At 37.0% G+C, this 19,092-nt stretch overlaps 1 protein-coding gene and 1 long non-coding RNA gene across 6 annotated transcripts in view; one reads left to right on the top strand and one right to left on the bottom strand.

Moving 5' to 3' along the window:
* The window catches only part of KCNAB1 (potassium voltage-gated channel subfamily A member regulatory beta subunit 1), a 381,835-nt gene that overhangs the window by 321,641 nt on the left and 41,102 nt on the right, over positions 1-19,092 (top strand). The gene's annotated exons all lie outside the window — the stretch shown is intronic.
* LOC116536453 overlaps positions 1,688-19,092 on the bottom strand; it is a 41,592-nt gene continuing 24,187 nt past the window's right edge. Inside the window, exon 2 of the long non-coding RNA XR_004262640.1 lies at positions 1,688-4,993. This is a non-coding gene — a long non-coding RNA (uncharacterized LOC116536453). The remainder of the gene's footprint in view (positions 4,994-19,092) is intronic.

Genomic DNA, 19,092 nt, shown 5'->3' with positions numbered 1-19,092 from the left:
TTTCCTTCCCTTATTTCTTAGAAAATTAATAGATAAAAAGTGAGTCCTCTCAAAAGAATGGCTGTAAATTCCAAAGGTACAATCAGTGGAGAAAGGGGTAAGACACTTCATTCGCAATCTGCAACTCCGTGGAATACAGTTAGACATTTTCTGGCTATGGGAAGATGTTCCTGACAACAGAGGGGAGCTTGTGTACTTTTCCCTCTGTCCCTCTTATTTATTTTTTTCTGGTTCACCTAGTAGTAAGTCATTTTTCTTTCACAGCATCTGCCATGCCATCTGTCTCTGCTACAATATCTGGCAACAATGTTTTCCAGTCCTAGAAAAAAAATCAGCCCCACATCCCATTTCTTCCTTCTTATGGGTCTGTGTTCCTCCCAGTAGAATCACTGACAGTTCTTCATGCTCTATGAAGCTCATATCCTTAATTCTCTTACTTCCACAAATCCCTAAGGTATATTCATTAGTCAAGAAAAAATACAGGCAATAGAGTCAGTCTGGACATGGATAGACAACAGAGCATTTGTGTGTTCAAGGACCTGTATGAGGAGTTTTTTTCATTTGATTTTCTGTCATTCCCCAATACCAGGCTAATATCTCTACCTATACTCTTCTCACTGCTCTGGGAAGCAGAGATTGAGCCTAATTTTGGTCAAGAAAGGAGGGCTGTAAGCCTGTGCCACTTGTGGACAACAGCAAAAAGAGGGGGCACACTAACTTGTCAATCTGACAATATGATTTTTAAATTAAATTTTAATTAATGTTTAATTTAAAAAACACTTGAAATTGAGTCCTTACTTTGCATATAGAGCTTGTTGCTGAAACTGATATTCTTACAGAATTCCTGAGACATTAAATATTATTTCCATACTGATTACATTTCCAGTTATTTTTTCCTACTAGCAGATCAGTGCAGACAAAAAGCAGCCCAGATGTCTTCATTTCAAATAAGAGAAGCAAGACCAAAGTTAGCTTCACTTATTCCCATAATATCATCTTGTCAAATAATCCATACCATAAGTATTTACTTCTTTCTAAGCCATCTTTTTTAGCATTGTCATGTGAAAGCAGGCATCTATGGCTATTTGGGGATTCAAGATAACCAATGAAAACTCAGAAAATGGCAGAAAGTAGAAAACATAGCAGTATCCCAAGTTTTCTACATTTTGACAGTTTCATAATACTGGACCTAGATATTTAACTTCCAAAGTAAAAAGCTTTCAGAACAAAAATTAACCACCTAAAACCTGGAAACATCATTTAACCACAGTAGATCAGCCCTTCCACCTCTATCTTTTATTATCTTCCCTGAAAGTTACCATCAACCTATCTGAAAAAACGTGATATAGAAGGAAGAAATATTCTGCAAGTATTATAACAGAGCTTTCCAATAGAAATATAATGCAAGCCATGTATGTGTAATTTAAATTTTCTATTAGCTACATTAAAAAAGTAAAAAGGGAAGGGAACAACACACACAGGGCCTGTCGAGGGGTGGGGGACAAGGGGAGAGAGAGCATTAGGATAACTATCTCATGCATGTGGGGCATAAAACCTAGATGAGGATGACAAGTGCAGCAAACCACCATGGCACATGTATACCTATTAACAAACCTGTATGTCCTGCACATGTATCTCAGAACTTAAAACAAACAAACAAAAAAAAAATACAGTAAAAAGAAACAGGTGAGGTTATTTATTATATTTTATTTAATGTGATATATCAAAAAATTGTCACTTCAACGCAATCCATTAGTATCCAAAAGTTACGAATGGTATATATTACATTATTTTTTTCCCTACTAACTCTTTGAAATCAGTTGTGTGTACCCTAATTCGGAGCAACACATTTCAACTGCTCAATAGACAGTTTTAATTAGGATCAGCCACATTTCAAGTCCTCAATAGCCACATGTGGCTAGTAGCTACTGTACTTGATCACACAGGCTTTAAACTATATTCCCAGTCTAACAGAGCTGCAGGCACACAGTAGATGCTCAGTAATATTTCAAACGTAAGCCCCATTTTTAGAATGTCCTAGATAAGGTATGTACATATAAAACTCCCCTTTTTCTGGATCTCTTCTCAGAGATAACTATGAGAAGAGATCATATGGTATTATAATATTAGATGGATGGATGGATGGGTGACTGAACAAGTATTTGAGTGATTGAATGAATAAAGCTCTAAAGTTAAATAGCTCCAACTTCATTTTCTTCTACTTGAAAATCTATCTTGGTTTTCTAATATGTATAAACATTCTGGTACCTGGTTCAACATATTTCAAGGTGATGTTGACAGGTTGTTGCCAAACAGCCCCAGGACACTTACATGCTGTTTCTCATCTGCAATCGCAGTAGCATCCAGATGCTGCATCTCTTTTTAGAAATCTGATTTATATCTAAATGAGCAGAAATGAATGAAGGGACAATTCTTTGCCCCTGAGTATTACTATATCAATTAAGATTATTTAATGCATTTCACTGATTACCCTAGCCAGGACGTTCCCACGGACCTCTGGTGTACATCAGATCAATTTAACCTCCTGGCTTGAAAGGCTGGGACAGCTGAGTTTTCAAGAAATTAATTTGGAAAAAATTATTTTAATATAAAAGAAGAGGACCAAGCCCCGGCCAAGCTCGTGCCAAAAAAAAAAAAAAAAAAAGAGTTTCAATTTTAAAAAGTAGTTTTGTTTCCATTTTAACTGTAAATTCACCAAAAATTTTCCTGATACTTTAGGCCTATTTAGCTGATGTTTTATCCTTTACACACCAATAAAAACTGTGTTATAAAAAGACAAATTTATTTCATCCATCCTAAAAAATAACAATAGGGGACAGTTGGGTTCACTTCAGTTCTTTCCATCTCCAGTTCATCTGTTTAGAAATAATCTCATGTTTCTGTTCATGGTGGGCTTCCTCATGGGAACAATATTTCTGTGGAGTGGACTGGGGATTAGACAGACACAATTTCAAATTCTGGCTTTGCTACCTGTCAGACTGTACACTTGGGGCAAGCTACTATCCTTACAGAGGCTCACTGTCCTTATCTGAAAACAGAGAAAACACATAAAGAAGCATTTGAATGAGTTAACAGTGTGGTTACAGCACCTCACTTACAGCTGGGGCAAACGTAAGCCCCATTTCTGGAATGCCGTAGATAAGGCATGTACATATAAAACTCCCCTTTCTCTGGATCTCTTCTGAGGTAACCGTGGGAGAAGTCCAAGGCCCTGAAATTATAATATGATGAAAATTAACGGAGGTAGCCAAACTGCAGGGCTGAACAGGTTCTGTGGTGAAGTCATGTAAGATTCAAGCCATGGAGCTGGCAGTGTAATTTTCTTATAGCCCATTTTTTTCCCTAAAATTTTGCTCTGAAACTCTTTATTTTCCTTAAGCTGATTTAATAATAAAATTTCCAGGGTGAATCTATTCATCCTGAAAGGTAATCTTGTGCCTATGACTTTATTTTCAAAGATGGCTCTAGAAAAAAAAACTCAACAATAGGATTAACTCATTCACTCAGTTGATATTCACTTAATACTTACCATTCAAGCACTGTTCTGGGTACTTGGAGAAGCAGAAGTTAATAATTAAACAAAAATCCTACCCTTATAAAAAATCACATTCTTATTGGGAAGACAGACAATAAGTTAGTAAGAAAGTTACATTAGATGGTGATAATAGAATGGAAAAACAAATTAATCCTGGGAGGGGGCTAGGAAGTTATGGAGGGTAGATTTTAGATAGGATGACCAAAGAAGGTCTAACAGGAGGAAATGGTGGGCAGTAGGGAGGGGGCTTGGAAGTAGTTTGGCCGCCTCCAAAATAGAAATGGTATGGCTTTAAGAGTCAGACCTTAATTGAAATCCTCTTTCTGTTACTAGCTAATTGATCTTAGGCAAGTTAATGAACTTCTCTTGTCCTTGGTTTTCTTATCTGTAGAATGCAGATAATAATATCTGCTCTATAGGGTTATTGCAAGGATTATTTGAGATAATATATACAAAATGCTTAAGATGTTGCCTAGTAACTACTTGAAATTTAGAGCTACCATTTTTGTTATTGTTACTGGTTTGCATAGTACTACTGTAAATTTTTTATGCAGGAAATTACCTTGATGCAACTGCAGTCTCCAAGTCTACTACCAGGTTATCCTAGAGGTCTCAAAGAAGAAAGACTAACACAACAAATTAAGATGCATGAGTCATGTGGTTTATCAAATCAATTAAAACACATTATGAGAAGAAAGAGGGAAAGAGATAGGAACAGTTAAAACAATTACAATAGAATTCAAGCAGGAGAAAGAACCCAGCTACTCAAATCCTGAGACACACAGTGCTCATGTGACCTGTTCTCTCTGTCTACCACACTGACCTTCCCTATGGTGTGATTACGTAAGTCAGATCTGAGGTTTCAGCAAGGGACTCAGCAGGGAAAAGATGCCAAGGTCAGTAGTACACTTGGAAAGACCCAGGGACAAGCCCACCTGGCCATGACGTATAGCTCATCATTTGGCCTGATGCACAGCTAAGGACTATTTGCATTCCTTGTACAGAGGATTTCTGTGGCTAGAATGGGGGTCACCAGTGGGTAGATGATTGAAGACTTCATTCAAGTTCTTATATTTTATGTATTCATATTTAGTATATTTCAAATGTTTGGTGTCATATGCATATGGATGTGTTGTGAATATCACCTCTTTCCATTCCTCCCTACTATCTGTGTTCAGCATGCACATTCTCTACTTTGTCGATGGCTACTATGACTCAGGGGTTACTAATCCACTTAGTTTTACCATGCTCATGTAAATTCTGCCTATGTCTCACAAGCTACTTGTATCTCCACCCAGTGTCCTTTATCCTCTTTTTTGTTTCACTTACTTTTTGAGCAGAACTGGATGATCTTAAGTAATACAGCAAAGGCACATTACAGAGTTCACCACTCTCAGTCGTCCACGTGTTGCCTCAGGTTCAGCGAGTCCTCCAGGCCTGTTGAAAAATTTTCAGCATTAACAGAGGCCCACAAAGTTCCAACTGTGGATCATTCTGATATGCATCTATCAGGAACAGAGCCGTGGTTAACAAATTCTTTTCCAACTGGGTTTCATAGAAAGAACAAGAGCTTCAGAAAAAATTACCTTTACTAGAACATACTGAGACGTTACAATTGCCAAGGCTGCAGAAAATAGGTGAAGAGCTGGCTTTAAAGAAAACTATACTCCAGAAAAAAAGTTGTTGAAAACAGCTGTTTTTTTTTTTTTTTTTTCTGCTTTCTTTGGAAATCAACAATTCCCAACCTTATTTCATAAAGTCCTGGTTTGAAGGGAGGATTCTGAAGAAGGATATGCCTATATGCTATGCAATTTAACTACTTCCTCTATTTTCTTCTCCTCTTTTTTTTTTTTTTCTTTCATGACACCTTTACTCAACAGTGAAGGCAGAAGAGATTCAATCTGTATCATTAGTAAGATAAAGAGGACAAACGAGGTGGGCCAGATGTTTGGGGGCCTATTGTACCATCTCACAACAAATCTGTGAACTTCACCAAGTTCCAAAAGGGTGCTTTTTTCTCCTTCTTCTTTTTTCCTTAAGTCATTTTTAGTTAAGAAAAAAGAGAGAGAGAGCACGAACAGAGACCGCTTCTGCTCACCCCAGCTGTCAGGTGAAAAACAGAGCTGCTTAGTATTCTGGGGCTGTGGGTTTGTGACTCATGTGCACTTCCTTCTGCGAGTTGTCATTTCTCTGAAAGATATTTGGAGTTGTGACAAAATTTAACTCCACATTCTGAGGGGATGTTGACTGGTTCTCAAGGGAATTCATTTCTATAAGTTCCTTGATCTGCTGCAGCAGATCTGCAGTGACATGCAGAGAGGATGTGGAGACTGACATTACTTAGCAGCAACACCCTCTGAGGGTTGACTGGCATGCTGATTGAATGCAGTGAGCAGAGCCACCTGTGTCAGGCTAATCTAAAATTCTCAAACAGCTGGGGATAAACAAATACCCTCAAGTCTCTTACTTTCTGCAAAAAAGGAAGTATTAATAATGAGAGTAAGTGGTTTTGTTAACCCCACTCCTGAATATTTAATGTGTCCTGAAAAAATATAAGGTCTGCAATCAGAAGACAAGGATCCTAGTATTAGGTATATAAACTTGGCTGACTTGCTCAGACCTTCTACTTCTGTTTTTCATTTATAAAATGGGAAGAATAAAACTACTGTAGGTATTTCCAAGATTGTTGTGAAGAACACAAGTCTCCAGATTGAAAGTGCCCACTCAGTACCCAATAAAATGAACAGAGACTGATGCAAAGAAACGTTATCATGAAATTTCACAACTGAAAAGAGAAAGAAAAGCATCTTAATACATTTCAGAGATTTAACTGAATACACACATGAAGGATCAAGAAAAAAGATTGCCTAGGGATTCTCAACAGCAACATGGGGAACAAAAACACCATGAAACATGCCTTCAAAATTCTAGGCAAAAAGATGATGGGCAAACTACCAACCAAGAGTGAGGAGGTAATGCCATTTTGACTTTGCTGTCTCTCAAACACAGTTTCTCACAAGCTGCTGGAAAATGTGTTCCACCAAAATGAGAGAATAAAGCCACAAAGTGGAAGCCATGGGATCTGCTTTATTAAAGGGAGGAGGAGAATTTTCCAAATGATGGGAAGGGAAATGCCAGGAGGACAGCTATGCAGTAGGCACAGAAAGTGACCAGCAGAGGCTGCTGCAGGGCGATGAAGGGCTCCAGAAGGCATGTTGCCAAGAAAACAAAAAGGAACTGAGTTTCTTATCAGCTTGACCATCTGGAAAACTGTATTGAGAAATATTTTGCACAAAGTATGGAAGAGTCGGCTGTAGCTCCAAATCAAACCAAATTAATAAAGCAATTGTTAATGAAAGGTAACATGAAAATTTATGGGAGAAAGGAAATACAAGCATTATAGACTAGTTTACTCAGCCATGGATATTAATACTTAGTCATAAAAATGAAAACACAATGAATCTACACTTGTATTTGTGAGATAAACTTAACTTTCTCATGATGTATTATTTTATTTTAAATATCATATCCTATCTGGTAAGTTAATATTTAATTAGGACTTTTATGCCTAAATTCATAAACAAAATAAGCCTGTAATTTCTTTTCTGATGCTGCCTTTATTTGGCTTTGGAGGTCTTCTTACTTCTCTGTTAGGACCACAGTACTCTATAAATAATGAATATTTAATACACGCTAGCTATCTAATATTATTCCTTGATGAAAAATAGGAGGTGATAAAATTAGGAACTAATAAAAAGAATAGAACCAGATAGAGAACTCTAAGTTCCTGATTAGCACTGCATAATATCTGAGAAATTATTCGATTCTGGAATGTAATTTGGCTAAATTTAATTACACCATCCTCTTTTAAAACATCAAGACACAGATAAGAATGTAAGTCATTTGTTTCAGATCTCATAGCTAATTACTGGAGGAACTAGAGCTAGAATCCAATTCTCCAGAATTTTGACTCCTAGCCCTAGTGCTCATACAAAAACGTATGTTAATAGATACTAACTATATCACCTCTAATTTCGTTGGTGATAGGTACATTCCATTTCAAAAAATAAAAGTAAATTGTTTCTTTCTCACCTACAATAAACACAGGACGATGTTAAGTGCCATAAAGAATAAAAAAGAAGATAAAGGACCTGCAGGGTTAGTTACTTCTTTTAATTGCTCATTCTGAAATACAGGCCCCTCCCCCTGAATCTGGACATGCTCTGTGACAGCTTTAACCAAAATATAACGAGTGACGTTACATTAGTTTGGGGGCCCAGGCCTAAGAAGCTGGCAGTTTCCATCCACTCTTTTTTAGCACTAACTCTCCAAGCCCTCATCTGTGTATTCAGTTAAATCTCTGAAATGTATTAAGATGCTTTTCTTTCTCTTTTCAGTTGTGGAATTTCATGATAATGTTTCTTTGCATCAGTCTCTATTCATTGTATTGGGTACTGAGTGGGCACTTTCAATCTGGAGACTTGTGTTCTTCAGATCTGGAAATTTTCTTGTATCATTTTGCTATTACTCCTCCTCCTCCATTTTATCTGTTCTCTCTCTAGACATCCTTCAGTTGGAAAGATATTGGACTCCTGGACAGAACCTAATTTTCTTATCTTTTCTCTCTTATTGTCCACTCCTTTTTCTCTTTTACTTTTTGGAATATTTTCTCAACTTTAATGTCCAGCATTCTTGTTGACTTTAAAAAAATTAGCCATTATATTTTAAATCTCTAACATCTTTTTCTAGTTCTATGTTGTTCTTGCTCTCTTCCATCTTGTTTCTGTTCTATTGATGTAATACCTTCTTTTATATCACCAAGTATATTATAGTTTCTTTGAACTTTTCTGTATCTCTCTGTATTACTGTTTTCTGTTTTCTATTTATTTGAGATTCTTTTCCTCAGTTGTTCCAGCCATCCCAGCCCAAGCACCAGATAGGTCAGTGAAGAAATTCAGATGCTCCTCCCTCAGCTTCTGCATGACTACAATTGTAGGAGTCACAAGCAACACCCAGCTGAGTGCAACAACCCCAAAACTGTGGGAAATAAAATGTTTAAGCCACTACAAAAATGAAAACACAAAATATGAACTCAACCCAAAGCTGAGATACAAATATATTAGTAAGATAGTGAGTGTTAAATGGTATATAAGAGAAAGCTAACACCTTCACCTCCAGGAGAGGCCAAGAGAGCAATACATAAATATTATTGAGAATTACAGAGTTTATTACCAGAGTGCACAGCTACATATGTTGGCAGTAGTTCCTTCTGCAGTGCATGGAAAGAGTTCAAGGGACTGCTGCTTTTTGTTACAAGCCTTTGAGCGTTGATTTAAACATTATGCATATATTACATTGACAAAGCTAAAGATTAAAACAATAACCACACAAATGGGATAAAAATACCAGTGGTTTTGAGTGGTCAGTAATAAGTATGATTGTGGCTGTCAAAGTCTAGACACAGTCCTTGGGGTTTAGAAACACACAACCAATGCTAGTTTTTCTAGCCCAGACTCCATGATCAGAGGCCAACCCATCTCTCACCATATCCCTCCAGAAATATGCCCACACCAGAGCCCCACCCATCTCTTCCTAAACAAGCTGTAGGGAGCCTGACTTCTTCCTCAGTGTCTGCCAAAGTGGGCTGTGCCAGATAATCCATTGCAGGATATGAAGAAAGTATTACCAATTCTATTTTACATCATCCTTTTTCTTTTTTTAAAAAAATGAATCCTTCATTGGAATTATATGATATTTTTCAGAGTTCTATTTATTGTATATATTTTTGTCTATTTTTAAACTTTCCGCTGGTATAATTTCAGACATAAAAAGTAAGGAAAATAGCATAAAAAATTCTATATGCCCCTCACCCAGATTTCCCCAAATGTGAACACCTTCTGTAACCATTTAGAATTATCAAAACCTGGAGATTAACATTAACACAATAATATTATATGATCTGAGTCTTATTCATGTTTCTCCAGCTGTCCCACTAATATCCTTTTCTGACCAAGATCACACGTTGCAGCTACTCATCACATGTCTTTAGTCTCCTGTAAGCTGGATCAGCTCGTCAGACTTTGTCTTTATAACTTTGAGACTATTGACTAGTTACCTCGTAGAATGTCCTTCAACTGGAATTTTTTGGGCATTTTCTAGTGATTTTTTCTCTAATGGAGAAAATAAGGGAAAACAACAAACATTGTATGGGGAATGGGAAAGAGCCTCAGCAACAAGGAAAGCCCCAAAGAAATTAAGGGCCCCAGATACAACCAATGTGTGGAACAATGAAATAGGTACAAGGAAAATAAGATGGGGCATCCCAGGGAAGACCCATGGAGACAGGACAGCGTCTTCTGTAATGGCCCTTGCAGTGACAGCTGCCCAGCCACTACTGGGCCAGCCTCACTTTAACATATAGAGTGATAGATGCTTTATTTTAAAATATTAACTTTAATACTTAAAATATTAAGCTCCTCCTTACTGGGTAATTCACTGTTGAAAAACCAAGAAAAGCAGTCTATTCTAAAATATCAAGTTTTAAACTTGCCTTTTGGTTAGTTACCAGATTCTGACAAATGTAAATAAGTGCTGCAGAGCCAAAATGCATTTAAGGCTGCCAGTGAGCTGCATGAGCTAAGTGGAGGTTTTAATATCATTAAGAAAGCATCTCCTTCTAGACATGTGCCATGGCACAACCAGGAAAGCAGGCCAGCTCTACACTATTAAAGGAGCAATGAAGACTGCTTCCTGTTATAGCATGAAACTGGATTTACCAGTAGAAAATCTCATTAGGGTAATTTTTCTTTTACTCTTAACAATCCTCTGCCAAGGTTCTTGCCTTATTCTTTCATCTACAAGACAGAATTATTTTTAAAATAGTTAAAAGCCTGTCCCAAGAAGCTGATACACAGACAGTTGTATACATTAAAATCTCCAGACAGGATAATAGAATAAGAAGCTATGTGTCAAGATTCCACATCTGTCTGTCTGACCAATAAGGATGACATTTACACAATTTAAAAGATCAGAAGTTTAAGACTTGAGTCAGATATCTGCAATGAAATGACAGATGCTTTCAAGTATAAAAATAACTGTTCCACTAATGAATATAGAAATACTAGATGCTGTGTAGAACTGGTGGAGTTTGGTTAAATTTACTTTTTAGCAACTCAATGAACATTTGAAAACTATTCTTAGTGAGTACTTTGCCTAGTACATCAATTCTGATAGGCCCAAAGGCTTGTTTCTTCAATTGATATAGATACAAAAGTTCTTCAAAAAGTTTATGGAAAAATGTATATTATGAAAAAAGTGTGCATGGACTGCATATTTATTTTATACCAAAATAAACTCATACTAACTTGGTATAACATGTCTAAACAAGATCTAGTTTGAGGCACTAAGAAGGATAAGATGTCAGTTTGAAAAGAGCCCCTGTCAAAGCAACATGAATTCTGCTAAAATTGAAGCAAGCCAAACATCAGATTTATAGTAAAGCTTTGGGTGAAAGAATAGTGAAATCATTGATGCTTTATGAAAAGTTTATGGGGACAATGCCCCCAAAGAAACCAGCAGTTTACAAATGGATAACTCATTTTAAGAAGGAACAAGACAATGTTGAAGATGAAGCCCATGGCAGCAAACCATCCACATTGATTTGCAAGACAAAAATTCATCTTGCTTATGCCCTGATATGGTTTAGCTGTGTCACCACCCAAATCTCATCTTGAACTGTAACTCCCACAATTCCCACATGTTGTGGGAGGAACCCGGTGGGAGGTGATTGAATATAGGGCAGGTTTTTCCTGTGCTGTTCTCATGATAGTGAATGAGTCTCATGAGATCTGATGGTTTAAAATACTGGAGTTTCCCTGAACAAGCTCTCTTTTCTTTGCCTGCTGCCATCCAAGTAAGACGTGACTTGCTCTTCTTGGCTCACTGCAACCTCTCTTTGCCAAGTTCAAGTGATTCTTGTGCCTTAGCCTCCCGAGGAGATGGGATTACAGGCATGTGGCAGCATGCCCTACTAATTTTTGTATTTTTAGTTTGTATGGGGTTTCACCGTGTTGTCCAGGCTAGTCTTGAACTCCTAACCTCAGGTGATCCACCCACCTCAGCCTCCCAAAGTGCAGGGATTGCAGGTGTGAGCCACTGCACTGAGCCTGACTTAGTACCTTAAAGATGCTGTATTAGTCCATTTTCATGTTGCTGATAAAGACATATCTGAGACTGGGAAGAAAAAGAGGTTTAATTGGACTTACAGTTCCACGTTGCTGAGGAGGTCTCAGAATCATGACAGGAGGTGGAAGGCAATTCTTACATGGTGACAGCAAGAGAAAATGAGGAAGAAGCAAAAGCAGAAACCCCTGATAAACCTATCAGATCTCATGAGACTTATTAACTATCATGAAAATAGTAGGGGAAAGACCAGCCCCCATGATTCAGTTACCTCTTCCTGGGTCCCTACCACACAACATGTGGGGATTCTGGGAAATACAATTCACGTTGAGATTTGGGTGGGACACTGCCAACCCATATCAGATGCCAATTCTGCTAAATGTGCCCTATTCCAACTAAAATCCTTCCAAGTTTTTAAGATAATTTGATAAGCTAATTATAAAATGTATAAAAAGGGTAAAGGGCCAAGAAGAGCCAAATGACTCTTGAAAATGGGTAAAGTGGAAGGGAAGGACATCCCCTATCAAGGCACCAGCACTAATTATGAAACTTCAATAATTAAGAAAGGTACTGGCTATGGGAGAAATTGATGTAATATAATATTAATCCCTATAATAGAGACTCCAGAAACAGACACTAGCATTTATAAAACATTGACATATGACAAAGCAGTCTAGAAAATCAGTGGGAAAACAAGGAACTACTCAATAAATGGACATGATAAAAGTGGCATTCTATTTTCTATAATGTGAAAAAAAAAATGAAACCAGATCCCTACCCTTACACCACACACACATACACATACACATACACATACACACACACACACACACACACACACACACACACACTCAAGATGAATCAGAAACTTAAGTGAAAAGAGCAAAACTTTACAAATTTTTGAAGTACAAAGAATTCTTTTTCAAATTTTAACATTTTCATTTGTGTCAGGGAAATATCCCACATCAGAATAAGGCCCATGTTCAAACTATAAAAGTTCCTTTTTTATAGACTGACTTCAGTAACATTGCCAAAAGAACCCCCTGGATGGTTAGAGGACCAGTGTCCTACAACCTAGTAATGATAAAACTTATAGCTTTTCAAATGAAGATATAAGTCAGGTATCTTGGAAAGTTGCACAATCCTATAATTTTGGTTCACTTAGGTTTGTTTGTTTAAATTTGTTCACTGCCTTGCTCAAGATAAAATTTAAAGTAATGGGTTTACTTCCATTTTGAGTGTTTTTAAATTTATTCAAATTCATTGCACTATTAACAAATCCTATAGAATTTAACATATGCAATAATAGCATTGCACTCTATCCTCACTGTGGATGCCACATCACTTTTATCAGGATAGAATAATCTCTTGAATTACTACCATTTAGCATTAATCAAACACAACAAACTGATTACTTGGAATCACCAGGCTTTCGTAGGAAATGGTGGGGCCATATTTAGATTATGTTGAAAGAAAGGTACAATTTTGTGAACCATATTCTACATAATTATTTCTTGTAGCATGTCAGCAGGCAGTGGTAAGTCAAGGTGAGAAGCTGGAAAAACTGGAGGTGGTGATAAAAGAATTACAGAGAAATAATGAGGATAGAGTAGAAAGCTCTGTCATTGCTTTGAGCAAGTCACTTTGCCATTTTAATATAAATGTAAGATGAACAACTGCTGTCTTGCTAGGATTAAAAAGTACATGTCTGCTGGAGCAATAAATAATATTAAAAGGATACAGCATCACATAGCCTACCCTCTGTAGGGAGAGTTGAACAAGGGGTGAGTAGAGTTCCCAGGACAGCTTGTGGCTGTTAGGGAGAAGTCACAAGGTCAGGCTCTTAATCCAGGGAACTATTCTTACTGGCTTGAAAGTTCTACAAATGGGAATTTTAGGTTCTAAAGTTGTATTTAATTATAGATGAGGTGAAAGATAGAGGTGGAGGGAAAGATCACAGGGGAAATACCACAAAACTCAAACAAGACCAAATAATCTCTCAACCTCCATTTATTTATTCTCATTATTATTTTTAATTGACACATAATTGTACATATATATGGAGCACAGTGTGATATTTGATACCCATATACAATGTGTGATAATCAAATCAGGGTCATTAACATATCCAGTGCCTCAAACATTTATCATTTCTTTGTGCTAGAAACATTCAAAATACTCTATTCTAGCTATTTGAAAATAAAGAATAAACAATTGTTAACTATAGTCTCTCTACAGTGCTACAGAACACTAGAACTTATTCCTCCTATATAACAGTGATGTGTTTATTAACCAGACTCTCCCTATCCTTTCCCTCCCACATACCAGCCTCTAGTTACCAGTATTCTTTTCTCTGCTTCTATGAGATCAACTTACTTAGCTTCCACATATGCATGAGATAAATATGAGTATTTATCTTCCTGCACCTGGCTTATTTCACTTAATATAATGTCTATCAGGCTCATCCATGTTGCCATAAATGACAGTATTTAATTCCTTTTTATGGCTGAATAATATTCCTTCATGTAGCTATACCATATTTTCTTTATCATTTCATCTGTTGATAAACACTTCGGTATATTCTATATCTTGGCTAGTGTGAATTGTGCTGCAATAAACATGAGAGTGCAGATATCTCTTCAACACACTGATTTCCTTTCCTTTGAATATATAACCAGTAGTGGAATTGATGGATTATATGGTAGTTCTAGTTTTTTGAAAAACTTCCATACTATGTTCCATACTAGGTGTACTAATTTACATTCCTGCTAACAGCATATGATTTTCCTTTTCTCCACATTCTTGCCAGCATTTGTTATTTTTTTTTGTCTTTTTTTTTATGAAAGCCAGTCTAATTGGTGATATGGTATCTCATGCCTTTTCTTTTCTTTTTTTTTTTTTAAGAGACAGGGTTTTCTTTTTCGGCCAATTTTGTCTCTTTTTGGAGGGGTTGTTATTCAGATCATTTTCCTTTTTCTAAATTGGATTACTTTGGTTTTTTTCTTTTTTTTTTTTTTTTTTGCTGCTGAGTTATTTGTATATTTAATTTCTTGTTTGATGAATAATTCACAAATATTTTATCCCATTCTGTAGGTTTTGTCTGTTTACACTGTCGATTACTTCCTTTGCTGTGCAGAAGCTTTTTAGTTTAATGCAATTCCATTTGTCTATTTTTGTTTTTTGTTGCCTGTGTGTGCTTTTAAGGTCTTTACCATAAAATCTTTGTCCAGGCCCATTTCCTGAAACATTTCCTGTTTTATTCTAGTAGTTTCATAGCTTCAGGTCAGGTCTTACATTTAGGTCTTTCATCCATTTGAGTTGATTTTTGTACATGATGAGAAATAGAAGTATAGTCACTTCCTACATTGGGAATCACATTTCAACATGAGATTTGGGGAGGACAAACATCCAAACCATGTTAGTCGGTATTTAATTTTTTGTGACTATTGTAAATGATATTGCTTTCATGATTTATTTTTCAGCTAGTTTGTTGTTATTGTATAGAAATAGTACCGATTTTCATATGTTGATTTTGTGTCCTGCAACCTTACCAAATTCATTTCTAAAAGGGTTTTTTTTCACTCATTTATGCTCTCAAGGTAAAGGCTGGGCTAAAGATGACCATTTTTCACCATGGTCTCCTGCATAGGTGATCTAGTGCTTCACTTTGGAACTCAGGGCTACTTAAAAACAACAGTTGCTGTTCAGAGCCTTTGGACTTGAGCTAAAAGTGAGACTAAAAGTGTCCCATTTTAATAACCTATTTCACATTTTAGAATAAGGTTCTGAAATTACATTTGGGCAATATCAAAGTCTCACTTCAAACTGTCTAGAGTCAAGGAAAATCAGTGTGTGGCAGAGAGGAGAGGTTGAGGACCATGTGCTCTTTAGGGAGGGTTCTCTCAGGGTAACTATAGGGTAAAGGAAAATGCATTGCCTTTGGAGATATAAAGCTACATTCTTGGGTCAGAGTTTTGAAGAAGGGGCAATTTCTTCAGATAGAATAAGTTTTACTGACTTGGCTCAGTGTGTGAATTCCTCTCTACTCTCTTGAATCTGTTCTGTTCTGATTCAGAATCAGTTTGGCCAATTACCTGATCCAGAAAATATATTCCCTGTAAACTGCCCTGTGTAGACCACTCTTTCTCTAAGCTTTGACAGACCAGATGGAGACACCAGCCTTTTTTTTTTTTTTTTTTTTTTTTTCCTCTCTGTTGAAGGAGTTATCAGATTTTAGTATTTCTTCAAAAAAACAGAGACAGCTCATATTTCCCAAGTCATGTATACTCATTATGAACTATAGCCATCTGAGTATTAAATGCAAAGGGATGGATGGATATAACCACACACAAGGCCTTACATGTTCACAAATACACAATTAGGTCAATTAAGTAAATACCCTGTTATTTTTCTCTCCCCAAACCATCTTCTCCCTCAATGCACTATGCACAGAGCCTCTCATGATGATTGATCACAGAACTTCAAAGCTAGATGGGGTTTCTAGACTATCTGCTGAGACCTGGCCCAAGTGACTTTATCTTTCTGAGTCTCAAGTTTTTCCTCAACGAAATTGGATTCCAATATTCCCACCTAAGCAAGGTTAAGGTGGGAAGATTAAGTATATGCTTTATTAATATCAGTCTGCTCATTTGCATTGAAGAAACTGAGATCTCAGCAAGGACAAGAGATGTCAAAGGTTACTGACTGTGATGGGGCCAAAAAAAACCAATGTCTCCTGCATCCTAGCACATGCTCTGTAAGGCAAATGGAACCAGGCTCTCCTCAGACAGTCAGCAAACCTTTAAAACATGTGACTCATGATCAATATTAAGGATGACATCATTTCATTTGTGGTTTCTGATCCTCTGAGAAATGAGAGTCCTCTATCTCCAGGCATCAAGCTGAGCACTGAGAGAGGATTCTCCACAGCTCAGAAGAGGAAGGAGTGATCAAAATTCAAGAGGATTCCTCTAAGCTGCAAAGAAGCTCAATTATAAACCACTACCACCCACAAGCTTCTGAAGTTAAATAATAAACAACTTAAGGTAGATAAATGACAAACAGCTGAGCTGAAGTAAAAATTATGCCTAGATCTAGGCCTATTTTTTATTAGTGTTAACAGCAACTCCTCTGATGAAACCAAATTCTTGCAATTCTTGCATTATATCAGTGTTCTAGCTTCCACCTTGATCCTTGCCTCTTAAAAAAAAAGAAATCTGATATCAGCCGGGTTGAACCATAGGATCCTGCCAATATAAAACTGTTGTGGGGTTCTAAAAATAGCAATTTCATTTTGTTAAATGTATAACATGTTAGTGTTTAAAGTGGTGCCTTTGCGTGTTAGATAATAGTTCTTCTTTCTTTTTTACATAAAAGTATAACACATATTTACTGAAAATGTGGAAAATTAAGAACAAAATTACATATAATTCCACTAAATAATACAATTATTATTTTGCATGTTTTTTCTCAGCATTTTGCAAGCATATTTAAAATATTTGTAATTGTTAATAATATTCAAGCTTTTAATTATGCCTAAAAACTTCACTCCTAACCTGTTTCCTCATCTAGAATAAGAAGAAACTGCACTGGATTACCTCTAAGGTTTCTGTTGCTTTTATCATTTTCTCTCTATGGCTATATTAATTTGAGAACATTTTTTTTTTTTTTTTTTTTTTTTGGAGAGGGAGTTTTGCTATTGTTACCCAGGCTGGAGTGCAATGGCGCGATCTCGGCTCACCGCAACCTCCGCCTCCTGGGTTCAGGCAATTAGCCTGCCTCAGCCTCCTGAGTAGCTGGGATTAGAGGCACGCGCCACCATGCCCAGCTGATTTTTTGTAGTTTTAGTAGAGATGGGGTTTCACTGTGTTGACCAGGATGGTCTCGATCTCTTGACCTCGTGATCCACCCGCCTCGGCCTCCCAAAGTGCTGGGATTACAGGCGTGAGCCACCGCGCCCGGCCGAGAACATTTTTTATGATCAAAACACTAATTTATAATAAAGATATTTTTATCTTTAGTCCTTATGGATTATGGTTCATACAGCACAACTATTTGCTTACAACTTTCAAAGTTCTAGGGAACATTTTGCAGGGAAAAAAAATTAAATGTGAGCTACCATTTTTTGCATGTGATCCAATTTAGAAAATTAAAATATCTATCAACCAAAATTGTTTTCACACAGAACAAATAGTTGTATTAATTCCTTTGATATAAAATGCATATTTTTAAAAACATTGATGGCCTACATTACTGAAAAAGATGTCCCCAAAATGTTAGAAGCTGGGCCTATTTGAGAAGAAACCAGGGCCATTTTCAGTTTGCATTACTATTTCAAATTCACAAATTATTCTCTGCATATTATCCTGTGTCAAGCTTTAAATGAATTTCACAACATCCATATCATTTCTCACTTTAGAGAAGGAAATGGAGTACTCAGGGAAACAAAATGGGCCTGCAGCATTTGTAGGGAGCCACCTGTATGCTAAGGATACGGGGACTATGTGTGAGAACTGCATGTGAGCGCTGGGAAGACATCACTAGATTAAAGAATAATGATTATTGGCTGGGCGCGGTGGGTCATGTCTGTAATCCCAGCACTTTGGGAGGCCGAGGTGGGCAGATCACGAGGTCAAGAGATCAAGACCATCCTGGCCAACATGGTGAAACCCTATCTCTACTAAAAATACAAAAATTAGCCGGGCGTGGTGGCACGCACCTGTGGTCCCAGCTACTTGAGGCTGAAGCGAAAGAATCTCTTGAACCCAGGAGGCAGAGGTTGCAATGAGCCGAGATTGTGCCACTTCACTCCAGCCTGGTGACAGAGCAAGACTCTGTCTCAAAAAAAAAAAAAAAAAAAAAAAGAAGAATGATTATTTCAACCTGGAAAGGAGTGCAGAGGGAGGATTTAACAAAATGTTTCAATAGTTTAGACAGTTTTTCTCAAAGTTTGTGAGAGCTAATGAAAATAATACAAAGACCGTGGCTCATTGAAGGAGCCTAGGAACTAGATCTCGACATTTTAATCAAATTTCCCAGGTGATTTTGATTCACACCAGAGAGAGAAAGTGTGCGTGTGTGCGTGCGCGTGCATAGATATCACACTAGCTATGTACTAATGCAAATAACTAAAGATTATAGCATGAAGCACTTAGATTAGTTAAAAGTGTAAAAGAGAAAATGTGGGAAGATGTTCGTACTTGTTGAAATGGCTTGCTTGGGAACAGTATCAAGTAGTGGTTCTCAAACTTTAGTGTGTATCAGCATTGCCTGAAAGGCTGCTTAAAACACAGATGCAGACTTTGTAATTTACTAGGTCTGGGGTGAGGCCCTGGGATTTGCATTTGTAACAAGTT

Source organism: Sapajus apella, unplaced genomic scaffold (assembly GCF_009761245.1).
Source record: "Sapajus apella isolate SASKATOON/1434 unplaced genomic scaffold, GSC_monkey_1.0 scaffold4, whole genome shotgun sequence".
Lineage (NCBI taxonomy): Eukaryota > Metazoa > Chordata > Mammalia > Primates > Cebidae > Sapajus > Sapajus apella.
The sequence above is the reverse complement of the archived record's forward strand: the minus strand, read 5'-3'. Positions and strand labels throughout refer to the sequence as shown.